This window comes from Cherax quadricarinatus, chromosome 18 (assembly GCF_038502225.1).
Source record: "Cherax quadricarinatus isolate ZL_2023a chromosome 18, ASM3850222v1, whole genome shotgun sequence".
Taxonomy (NCBI): domain Eukaryota; kingdom Metazoa; phylum Arthropoda; class Malacostraca; order Decapoda; family Parastacidae; genus Cherax; species Cherax quadricarinatus.
The window spans coordinates 8,430,241-8,443,566 of NC_091309.1; the positions used below are offsets into that span (position 1 = coordinate 8,430,241).

Consider the following 13,326-nt stretch of genomic DNA (forward strand, 5'->3'; position numbering starts at 1 on the left):
TATATCTTTAAACGTATAAGAGAAAATTTTAGAAAGGACTTAATTTTAAATGAGTTCTTGCTAAATGACCAGTTTTACATATTCGGCACGACATATATATATATATATATATATATATATATATATATATATATATATATATATATATATATATATATATATATATATATATATATATATATTATTAAAAACTGCTTGAAATAGAATAAAAGATTGAAAAATATATCAAACTATATTATAAAATGTTTAATAGATTAGTAAAGATATATATATATTTTTTTTACTTATAAACGTCGAAAAAGCCGTAATTTATTATTACAAAAATTAATATCATTGGTGTCTGATCATAACATCTCATTTTTCTTTCAGGATTTTTTCTCTCTCTTTCAACTTGACTTTGAGATATTAGTAAGATTTTTTTATTATTCACAGATGACGTTCTTAATTAGTGTGTTGTTGACGCCTCGTTTGTTTTATCTTCTGCGTCTGTATATATATATATATATATATATATATATATATATATATATTTCTGTATATATATATATATATATATATATATATATATATATATATATATATATATATATATATATGTGTGTGTGTGTGTGTGTGTGTGTTTGTGTGTGTGTGTGTACTCACCTATTTGTACTCACCTATTTGTGGTTGCAGGGGTCGAGTCTTAGCTCCTGGCCCCGCCTCTTCACCGGTTGCTACTGGGCCCTCTCTCTCCCCGCTCCATGAGCTTTATCAAACCTCGTCTTAAAACTGTGTATGGTTCCTGCCTCCACTACGTCATTTTCTAGGCTATTCCACTGCCTTACAACTCTATGACTGAAGAAATACTTCCTAATATCTCTCTGACTCATTTGTGTCTTCAACTTCCAATTGTGGCCTCTTGTTTCTGTGTCCCATCTCTGGAACATCCTGTCTTTGTCCACCTTGTCTATTCCACGCAGTATTTTATATGTCGTTATCATGTCTTCCCTGACCCTCCTGTCCTCCAGTGTCGTCAGGCCGATTTCTCTTAATCTTTCTTCATAGGACATTCCCCTTAGCTCTGGAACTAACCTTGTCGCAAACCTTTGTACTTTCTCTAGTTTCTTGTCGTGCTTTATCAAGTGCGGGTTCCAAACAGGTGCTGCATACTCCAGTATGGGCCTGACATACACATTGTACAGTGTCTTGAACGATTCCTTACTAAGGTATCGGAATGCTGTTCTCAGGTTTGCCAGGCGCCCATATGCTGCAGCAGTTATCTGATTGATGTGTGCTTCCGGAGACATGCTCGGTGTTATACTCACCCCAAGATCTTTCTCCTTGAGTGAGGTTTGCAGTCTTTGGCCACCTAGCCTATACTCTGTCTGTGGTCTTCTGTGCCCTTCCCCTATCTTCATAACTTTGCATTTGGCAGGATTAAATTCGAGAAGCCATTTGCTGGACCAGGTGTCCAGTCTGTCCAGGTCTCTTTGAAGTCCTGCCTGGTCCTCATCTGATTTAATTCTCCTCATTAACTTCACATCATCTGCGTGTGTGTGTGTGTGTGTGTGTGTGTGTGTGTGTGTGTGTGTGTGTGTGTGTGTGTGTGTGTGTGTGTGTCGTGCCGAATATGTAAAACTGGTCAGTTGGCAAGAACTCATTTAAAACTAAGTCCTCTTTAAAATTTTCTCTTATACGTTTAAAGATATATATTTTTCATTAATTTTAATGTAAAATTTTAAATTTTGCTCCAAAAGAATCTTAGAAAGCTTACCTAACCTTATTATAACAAGAATAATTTATTTTAGCCTAACCCAACTAAATATATTTTAGATTTGTTTACAGTAATTTAATACTAAACAAACATAGTGAAATATATTTTTTTCGTTAGGTTCAGAATGATTTTGGCGAAATTATTGCATACACAAATTTTCACTTGTCCTATATGGCCAAGATCGGAAGTTCTGCCTATTCGGCACGATATATATATATATATATATATATATATATATATATATATATATATATATATATATATATATATATATATATATATATATGCAATAAGATCACAGTAAACAGGTGATTTCAGAATATGCAAAACAACCACTCTGAAAGAATAGAGAAATTCCAAGCGCTTTCGTAACTACTGCTTTACTTTCATAGTTCCTTGATAATGTGAGTAGTCACGAATGCGCTTGGAATTTCTCTATTCTTTCAGAGTGGTTGTTTTGCATATATATATATATATATATATATATATATATATATATATATATATATATATATATATATATATATATATATATATGCATATATGTCGTGCCGAATAGGCAGAACTTGCGATCTTGGCTTAATTAGCAACGCTCATCTTGCCATATAGGACAAGTGAAAATTTGTGTATGCAATAATTTCGCCAAAATCATTCTGACCCTAACTAAAAAAATATATTTCACTGTGTTTGTTTAGTATTAAATTATTGTAAACAAATCTAAAATATATTTAGTTGGGTTAGGCTAAAATAAATTGTTCTTGTTATAATAAGGTTAGGTAAGTTTTCTAAGATTCTTTTGGAGCAAAATTAAAAATGTTTACATTAACATTAATTAATGAAAAAAATATATCTTTAAACGTATAAGAGAAAATTTTAGAAAGAACTTAATTTTAAATGAGTTCTTGCTAAATGACCAGTTTTACATATTCGGCACGATATATATATATATATATATATATATATATATATATATATATATATATATATATATATATATATATATATATATATATATATATTGTGTATATATGTGTGTGTGTGTGTGTACTCACTTAGTTGAGGTTGCAGGGGTCGAGTCCTAGCTCCTGGCACCGCCTCTTCACTGACCGCTACTGGGTCCTCCCTCTCCCTGCTCCATGAGCTTTATCATACCTCGTCTTAAAACTATGTATGGTTTCTGTCTCCACTTCATCGCTTGCCAGACTATTCCACTTCCTAACAACTCTGTGGCTGAAGAAATACTTCCTAACATCCCTTTGACTCATGCAAGTCTTCAGCTTCCAATTGTGACCTCTTGTTTCTGTGTCCCATCTTTGGAACATTCTGTCTCTGGAATGTGTGTGTGTACTCACCTAATTGCACTCACCTAATTGTGGTTGCAGGGGTCGAGACTCAGCTCCTGGCCCCGCCTCTTCACTGATCGCTATTAGGTCCTCTCCCTCTCTGCTTCCTGAGCTTTGTCATACCTCTTCTTAAAACTATGTATGGTTCCTGCCTCCACTACTTCACTTGCTAGGCTATTCCACTTCCTGACGACTCTATGAGTGAAGAAATACTTCCTAATGTCCCTGTGACTCACTCGTCTGAGTCTTCAGCTTCCACCTGTGACCCCTTGTTTCTGTGTCCCTTCTCTGGAACATCCTGTCTCTGTCCACCTTGTCTATTCCCCGCAGTATCTTGTATGTCGTTATCATGTCTCCCCTGACCCTTCCGTCCTCCAGTGTCGTCAGTCCGATTTCCCTCAACCTTTCCTCGTACGACATTCCCCTGAGCTCTAGAACTAGCCTTGTTGCAAACGTTTGTACTTTCTCTAACTTCTTGACGTGCTTGACCAGGTGTGGGTTCCAGACTGGTGCTGCATACTCCAGTTTGGGCCTAACATACACAGTGTACAGTGTCTTGAACGATTCCTTATTAAGGTATCGGAACGCTATTCTCAGGTTTGCCAGGCGCCCGTATGCTGCAGCAGTTATTTGGTTGATGCCTCCGGTGACGTGCTCGGTGTTATGGTCACCCCAAGATCTTTCTCCCTGAGTGAGGTCTGTAGTCTTTGTCCACCTAGCCTATACTCTGTCTGCGGTCTTCTTTGCCCCTCCCCAATCTTCATGACTTTGCATTTGGCAGGGTTGAATTCGAGAAGCCAGTTTCTGGACCACATGTCCAGCCTGTCCAGGTCTCTTTGCAGTCCTGCCTCATCCTCATCCGATTTAATTCTTCTCATCAGCTTCACATCATCTGCGAATAGGGACACTTCAGAGTCTATTCCTTTCATCATGTCGTTCGCATATATCAAAAATAGCACTGGTCCTAGAACTGACCTCTGTGGGACCCCGCTCGTCACAGGCGCCCACTGTGATACCTCTTCACGTACCATGACTCGTTGTTGCCTCCCTGTCAGGTATTCCCTGATCCATTGCAGTGCCCTCCCTGTTACATGCGCCTGATCCAGTTTCTGCACTAATCTCTTGTGAGGAACTGTGTCAAAGGCCTTCCTGCAGTCCAGGAAAATGCAATCAACCCACCTCTCTCTCTCGTGTCTTACTTCTGTTACCTTGTCATAAAACTCCAGAAGGTTTGTGACACAGGATTTGCCTTCCATGAACCCATGCTGGTTTTCATTTATAATCTTGTTCCGTTCCAGGTGTTCCACCACTCTCCTCCTGATAATCTTGTCCATGACTTTGCATACTATACATGTCAGAGACACAGGTCTGTAGTTTAGTGCCTCGTTTCTGTTTCCTTTCTTAAATATGGGGACTACATTTGCTGTCTTCCATTTCTCAGGTAGTTGCCCAGTTTCAAGGGATGTGTTGAAGATTGTGGTTAGGGGCACGCACAGCATCTCTGCTCCTTCTCTAAGGACCCACGGGGAGATGTTGTCTGGTCCCATCGTCTTTGAGGTATCAAGGTCACTTAGCAGCTTCTGCACCTCCTCCTCGGTTGTTCGTATGTCATCCAACACTTGTTGGTATATTCCCTCTTGATGTTCCCTTCTGTGCTGTCTTCCCAGAGCCCTTCCTGTCTCTACTGTAAAAACTTCCTTAAATCTCCTGTTTAGCTCCTCACATACCTCCTGATCATTTCTTGTGAGTTCTCCACCTTCTGTCCTCAGTCTGATCACCTGGTCTTTAACTGTTGTCTTCCTCCTGATGTGGCTATGCAACAGTTTCAGGTCAGTCTTGACTTTCGATGCTATGTTATTTTCATACTGTCGCTGGGTCTCCCTCCTTACCTGTGCATACTCGTTCCTGGCTCTGCGACTAATCTCCCTATTTTCATGTGTTCTCTGCCTTCTGTACTTTTTCCATTCTCTATTGCACTTTGTTTTTGCCTCCTTACACCATCGGGTAAACCAGGGGCTCGTTCTGGTCTTCCCATTGTTTTTGTTGCCCTTGGGAATAAACCTTTCCACTGCCTCCTTGCATTTTGTTGTTACATATTCCATCATTTCATTTACTGGCTTTCCTGCCAGTTCTCTGTCCCACGGAACCTCCTGCAGGAAGTTCCGCAAACCTATGTAGTTCCCTGTTTTATAGTCTGGCTTTTCCCATTCAACTCCTGTTAATCTCTCCACTTGCAACTCTACTATGTATTCAAAGCACAGAACCACGTGGTCACCAGCTCCTAGCGGACTCTCATATGTGATGTCCTCAATGTCTGAACTGCCCAGGGTGAACACAAGGCCCAATCTTGCTGGTTCGTCCTCCCCTCTCACTCTGGTAGTGTCCTTAACATGTTGGTGCATGAGGTTTTCCAGCACCACATCCAACATCTTGGCTCTCCATGTTTCGGGACCCCCATGTGGCTCCAGGTTTTCCCAGTCAATCTCCCTGTGGTTGAAATCACCCATAACCAGCAACTTTGCTCTGCTGGAGTGAGCTCTTCTTGCCACCTCAGCAAGTGTGTCCACCATTGCTCTGTTGCTCTCTTCATATTCCTCTCTTGGCCTCCTGCAGTTCTGTGGTGGATTATACATCACTGCAATGACCGCCTTGTGCCCCCCAGACTGAAGTGTACCTACTATGTAGTCCCTTTCTCCTGTCTCATCTATGCCTCCCATTTTCTCGAATTTCCATCGTTTTTTTACGAGCAGAGCAACCCCTCCTCCCCCTCTGCCCCTTCTATCTTTCCTCATGATCTGGTATCCCCGTGGGAAGATTGCATCTGTTATTGTCTCCGTGAGTTTTGTTTCTGTAACTGCTATGATGTCTGGGGACTTCTCATTGATTCTTTCTTGCCACTCCTCATATTTGTTCATTAATCCATCTGCATTTGTGTACCAAACCTTCAACTTCTGTTCTAATACTGTAACTGTGGTCCTGGGGGAATACTGGGGTTGGGAGAGCAGGAGCCCTGGTGGGGGCCTGTGGGGGGTTGCAGTGGAGGTGGAGGAAGAGCTCCCATAGGGGGTTGCTGTAGGGGTAGGGTTCGTGGTGCGGGGGGTGGGAACAGAGGGATCGGTGTGTGATGGTTTAGATTGTTCAGTTGCCTTGGGGTGTCATGGTTGGATTCCTTCTGCAGGTGTTTTTGGGGGGTGTGCTTGCCCTTCCACCTGTGCCTGGGTTATTCTGCTCTTCTTTGCCATTTCCTCCCATTCCTCCTTTCGTTTTTGCACACTCTCTTTCAGTATCATCCTTTCCTCCTGTGTTCTGTCTCGATCAAGGTACACACTCTTGAACTCCTGTTTGCCTCTCAGCCGTGCTTTCTCCTGCAGGATCATGGTTCGAGTTGATTCTGCCTTGAAAATTACCTTGAGAAGCCGTTTCCTTCTCTTTGTGAACCACTTGATTCTCCGAAAATTTGCCACCTGGATCATGTCTCCCTCGCCTATCACCTTCATGATACCTTCAATCGCTTTTTTGTCCTCCTGGTTTCTTTCATCATAAGTTTCCCCTTCAGCTTCGTCTAGCCCATAGACAAAAACTGATCTCTCCCTTTCCACCTCCCACTGTGACTCCCATTGCATCCTCTGAGGTGTTTTAGTTCCTATCTGTGGAGTGTTCCTTCCTTCAATCCCTTCCCTAGCTGTGGCCCCTATGCTCATTGGATTGTCCTTCCTGCTCACCTGTTCCTGGCCCCCACAAGTGTCTGGTAAGGTCCCTGTACATGTCCTAGTTCCTTCAATGTCTTCCAACCTCTCATGCTGTCCTAGTGTGCTCCCTTTGTTTTGGCCCCTTGTGGGTTTGACAGGACCTCTGCATACGGTTTAGCTTCCATGCTCCCTTCAGACCCTGTCTGTGTCTGATGTAAACATTGCTGATGCTACTTCTGTATTATCTTTATCTCTAGGCTGTTTCAGATTTCTCAGCTCCTCTTCTAATCTCTGTATCTTGGCTTCTGCTACTGTGGCATGTTGCTCCCACCTTCTGCACTCTGCTGTTAACCTCTCCTTCATCTTCCTTGCAAGCTCATCTTGCCTCCTTCCCCAGTCTTCTTCCCTTTTTTTGAGCTCTGCCTCCCAGTCCTCCCTCCCAGATTTGTCAGTCGGGCCCTTGGCTCTCATCCTAGTTCTTGGTTGCTCCATTGCACCACAGAAGGAAGGGGGAGAGATGGTTAGGGGGAGGGGAATAGATGGTTAGGGGGAGGGGGTGGATGGTTAGGGGGAGGGGGAGGATGGTTATTGGAGGGGGAGAGATGGTTGGGGGAGGGGGATAGATGGTTTGGGATGGGGTTAGATGGTTTGGGGGAGGGGTAGGTGGCTAGGGGAGGGGGAGAGGTGGCTAGGGGAAGGGGGAGTATGTGTATGTGTCAAGTGTATGTGTGCTTGTGTATGTGTGGGTGCATGTGTGGGAGAGGGATGGGATTAAGGGGGGAGGGGGAGAGAAGGATGAGGGTAGAGTGACCCCTAGAAACCGGGGAGGTGTGTGTATGATGGGAATAGAAGGGGGGGGTGGGGAAGGGAAGGATGAGGGTAGAATAACCGCTTGATACCGGGGTCCTTACGGGTGTGTGTGTGTGTGTGTGTGTGTGTGTGTGTGTATACCTGGAGTTTACCTGGAGAGAGTTCCGGGGGTCAACGCCCCGTGGCCCGGTCTGTGACCAGGCCTCCTGGTGGATCAGAGCCTGATCAGCCGGGCTGTTACTGCTGGCTGCACGCAAACCAACGCACGAGCCACAACCCGGCTGATCAGGAACCGACTTTAGGTGCTTGTCCAGTGCCAGCTTGAAGACTGCCAGGGGTCTGTTGGTAATCCCCCTTATGTATGCTGGGAGGCAGTTGAACAGTCTCGGGCCCCTGACACTTATTGTATGGTCTCTTAACGTGCTAGTGACACCCCTGCTTTTCATTGGGGGGATGTTGCCCCCAATGAAAAGCAAGGGTGTCACTAGCACGTTAAGAGTCCACACAATACGTGTCAGGGGCCCGAGACTGTTCAACTGCCTCCCAGCATACATATATGTGTGTATGTGTGTGTGTGTATGTGTGTATGTATGTGTGTGTGTATGTGTGTGTATGTGTGTGTGTGTATGTGTGTGTGTGTGTATGTGTGTGTGTGTGAGTGTGTGTGTATGTGTGTATGTGTGTGTGTGTGTGTGTGTGTGTGTGTGTGTGTGTGTGTGTGTGTGTGTGTGTGTATGTGTGTTTATGTTTGTGTGTATGTGTGTGTGTGTGTGTGTGTGTGTGTGTGTGTGTGTGTGAGAGAGAGAGAGAGAGAGAATTCTTCCTCCCTAAGCCATGTGTGTCGTAAGAGGCGACTAAATTCCCGGGAGCAAGGGCTATTAACCCCTTCTTCTGTATAAATTACCAAATTTAAGACGAAAAACTTTCGTTTTCTTTTCAGGTCACTTTGCCTGGGCGGGATACAGCCAGTGTAATGAAAATAATGTAGGTAGGTATCTCTGTATTTTATGTATGTATGTAGGCATGTTTGTATGTAGGATGCTCGTGGCTTGCTTGGCAGCGTCCTCGGTTCACACATACTGAGGGACCGGGCATCCCTCCCCGGCACGGGTGAAACGTTGGGTATGTCTCTTTAGACCCGCTGCCCCCTGTTCACCTGGTTGTAAGTAGGTACATGGGTCGCATCCTGGGAAGGGGAAGACAAGATGAAAGAACCCAAGTCGAAATACAGTTCCCAACGACGCACTGACTGTACTGGGTGGTCCTGGGGGAAACTTACCCTCCCCCTGTGTTAAAAATATTATGTGTGTACGGTTTGTATGTGTGTACCAGATCATATGTATGTATGTATGGATGGATATTTACATTTTTAGCAATTACTGAAACAAATAAACCGTTCCGAGGAGAGAAAACTTGAAGAGGAACTCGATGAAGGAACGAGGAGCCGTCAGAAGAGAATAACAGTGGAATAATCATCAGTAACTGGAATAACCGTCAGTAACTGGAATAACCGTCAGTAACTGGAATAACCGTCAGTAAATGGAATAATCGTCAGTAAATGGAATTATCGTCAGTAAATAGAATAACCGTCAGTAATTAGAATAATCGTCAGTAAATGGAATAATCGTCAGTAAATGGATTAATCGTCAATAAATGGAATAACCGTCAGTAACTGGAATAACCGTCAGTAACTGGAATAACCGTCAGTAAATAGAATAATCGTCAGTAAATGGAATTATCGTCAGTAAATGGAATAACCGTCAGTAATTAGAATAATCGTCATTAAATGGAATAGCCGTCAGTAAATGGAATAACCATTAATAAATGGAATAACCAATAAGTGGAATAACCGTCAGTAAATAGAATAACCGCCAGTAACTGGAATAACCACTAATAGGGTTAGAAGAGCATTTAAGTAGGCAGGTGGAGTTGGATGTTGTTAGTAGCCGCCACCATCTGTCTCTCAGGACCTCGTGTGGCAAAGTTTTAATGTGTCCTGGCTTTGTGTGTGCGTGTGTCTGTGTGTGTGTGCGCGCATGTGTGTATACTCACCTTTTTGTGGTTGCAGCGTGTGTGTGTGATCGAGTGTGTGTCTATATATATATATATATATATATATATATATATATATATATATATATATATATATATATATATATATATATATATATATATATATATATATATATATAAGTAGTGAAGTTTTCTACAGGGGGGTCCCTTCCGGTTTAGGGCCTTCCACTGAGCGAGGAACTTCCGGTTTAGGCCTTCTACAGGGAGGTCCCTTCCGGTCTAGGACCAGCGGCTGGAGGGTCACCTTTTCACACCTAGGTGTTACTTCCGGTTTTGACCATGACCTCGCCCTCGAGACTACCTCACCCTTAACCCCCCCCAACCAATACCCCCGCCCACGACCCCCTCCCCCTTCGCGACCCCCGCCGCGCGCCCGCCCGCGCGCCCGCCCGCGCGCCCGCCCGCGCGCCCGCCCGCGCGCCCGCCCGCGCCCTTCGCGACCCCCCGCGCGCGCCCGCCCGCGCGCCCCGCCCCGCCCGCGCGCCCGACCGCGCCCTTCGCGACCCCCGCCCGCGCCTTCTGCTGCGCCTTCTGCAGCGTCGTCCGGATCGACCCCGCGCCTCGAATTTTTTTCCGATTTTTTTCGAATTTTTTTTTAATTTCATTTTCTTGTGCTCTCCATCTCCTCGGATCAAGTTTTTAAGGTTCCCCCTCTCACTTTCACCCCCATCCCAAAATTTCTCGATATTACCAAGTTTTTGGATTCCCCCCTATGGGGGTTTCGAAAGTCTCCATCTCCTCAGATCAAATTTTTAAGGTTCCCCCTCCCACTTTCACCCCCCAATCCCAAAAATTTCTCGATAATACAAGTTTTTGGATTCCCCCCCTATGGGGGTTTTGAATTTCTTATGATCACCTTGGATCAAATTTTTGGATTACCCCTCCCACTTTCACCCACCCCCCACCTCAAATTTTTCTCGATAATACCATGACTCCATCTCCTCGAATCAAATTTTTTGGATCCCCCTATGGGTTTTCGAAATTCTCCATCTCCTTGGATCAAGGTTTTTTTTGGATTACCCCTCCCACTTTCACCCACCCCCACCCCAAATTTTTCTCGATAATACCAAGACTCCATCTCCTCGGATCAAATTTTTTGGATCCCCCTATGGGTTTTCGAAATTCTCCATCTCCTTGGATCAAGGTTTTTTTTGGATTGTCCCTCCTTCCACCCCCCAATCCCAAAAATTTCTCAATATTACCAAGTTTTTGGATTCCCCCCTATGGGGTTTTCGAAATTCTCCAATTCCTTGGATCAAATTTTTGGGTACCCCTCCTTTCACCCCAAATTTTCTCGACAATACCATGACTCCATCTCCTCGGATCAAATTTTTGAGGTTCCCCCTCTCACTTTCACCCCCCATCCCAAAATTTCTCGAAATCAAATTCTCCATCTCCTTGGATCAAGTTTTTTGGGTACCCCTCCTTTCACCCCAAATTTTCTCGACAATACCATGACTCCATCTCCTCGGATCAAGTTTTTTGGATCCCCCCTATGGGGTTTTCGAAATTCTCCATCTCCTTGGATCAAATTTTTGGATTACCCCTCCCACTTTCACCCCCAAATTTTCTCGACAATACCAAGACTCCATCTCCTCGGATCAAATTTTTTGGATCCCCCTATGGGGGTTTCGAAATTCTCCATCTCCTCGGAACCCCCTCCCACTTTCACCCCCACCCCAAAATTTCTCGAAATCAAAGTCTCCATCTCCTTGGATCAAATTTTTGGATTACCCCTCTCACTTTCACTCCCACCCCAAAATTTCTCGATAATACCAAGACTCCATCTCCTTGGATCAAGGTTTTTTGGATTCCCCCCTCTGGGGGTAAGCATTCAAATGAACTCCTCCTATGGGGCATGGTGCTCTCCCTTACTACAGGTCTAAACAAGTGTGACGTCATTATTCCTCTCATTAATGTGTTTACTCGACGGTCAGTGACGTCACGCGATGACCCCCACACGCACAGGCTGAATCTTGTCTACCCTTTTAGTTAATAATGGGACATCAGAAAGGCGCATTTTTTCGTTAATACCCACAATTTCTTTACAACACAAGTCTAGACATTTTTAACTATTTCATCTCAGGTCACTCCCCACGAAGTAACCTCCCCCCCACCCTCCCAAACCCTCACACTCCAACCAACACCTCACAATTTTCACTCATAACTCCAATTTTTCTCGTTTTAACCCTTTTTGTTCATTAAAGTTAATAAGGGGACACAGTACATCAGAAAGTCACCACATCGCTTACATCCACTTTCGTTAAATTCACTACTCACAATTTTACATATTACGAAGTTAAAATACGCACTTTTACTTTGAACATCTTCAAAAACACTCTCATAAATCATTTGAATACTCACAAAAATACCTTTATACATTTCCAAACAACACTGAAATACTCCAAAAACATCATTCGAACACCCCCAAATCACCTCTGAATACTCCCAGAACACCTTCATAAGTACTCTTTCACATCATTTGTACACCTTCAAAAAACACCTTTGAATACTCACATAAACACCCTTGAACACCTTCAAAACACCCTTCAACACACTCAAAACACCTTTGAACACCTTTGAACATTTCCAAAACACTATTTGAGTACTCCCAAATAAGATTTGACATCTCTAATTTATCTGCACTTACACATTTCATTAAATTACAACTCATCCCCTCAGTCTCCAGACTAGGCATTTTCTCGTTTTTACCCTTTTAGTTCATTAAAGTTATTAAGGGGACACAATACATCAGAAAAAAGTCACAAAAACTAACTCAAACACTTTACTTTGAACACCCCCAAAGTACTCTCATAATCATTTGAATACTCACATAAACACCCTTGAACACCTTCAAAACACCTTTGAATATCGTTTTAAACTAATTTCATCACAACCCACTTATATCATCTTTTTTCGGTAACTCTAATTCGACTACACTACCCTCATCAATTACCAACAAATTTTACTCGTTTTAACTAATGTCATCACTGTAACCAAGATTTTCACAAAAAAAAAAAACTCTATGACACCTAACACACACGCACACACACACCCCACAACACCCACAATTTTTCTCGTTTTAACCCTTTTAGTTCATTAAAGTTAATAAGGGGACACAGTACATCAGAAAGTCACAACAACAACATCCACAACCCACAATTTTTTCTCGTTTTAGCTAATTTCATCAGAAAAAGTCCCAACAACAACCCACTTATAACATCTTTTTTCGGTATCTCTAGTTCGACAACAACACCCACATCCCACAACACCCACGAACATTTCCAAAACACTATTTGAGTACTCCCAATTACACCACTGATTACTACTAAAACACCACTGAATTCAATCAAAACACCCTTCAACACCTTCAAACACCCTTGAACACCTTCAAAACACTCTTGAACACCTTCAAAATCACCTTTGAACATTTCCAATCAACACTGAAACACTTCCAAAAAACACAATTTGAGTACTCCCAATTACACCACTAAATACTACTAAAACACCGCTGAATTCAATCAAAACACCCTTCAACACCTTCAAAACACCTTTGAACACCTTCAAAACACCTTTGACACCTTCAAAAACACCTTTGAACATTTCCAATCAACACTGAAACACTTCCAAAAAAAACACAATTTGAGTACTCCCAATT

At 42.9% G+C, this 13,326-nt stretch overlaps 1 protein-coding gene across 1 annotated transcript in view; it reads left to right on the forward strand.

The window, feature by feature from the left end:
* Nucleotides 1-13,326, forward strand: part of LOC128689351 (cyanocobalamin reductase / alkylcobalamin dealkylase) — a 128,898-nt gene that overhangs the window by 47,688 nt on the left and 67,884 nt on the right. Inside the window, exon 3 of the mRNA XM_070086149.1 lies at nucleotides 8,536-8,583. The gene's annotated coding sequence lies outside the window, so the exon portion shown is untranslated. The remainder of the gene's footprint in view (nucleotides 1-8,535; nucleotides 8,584-13,326) is intronic.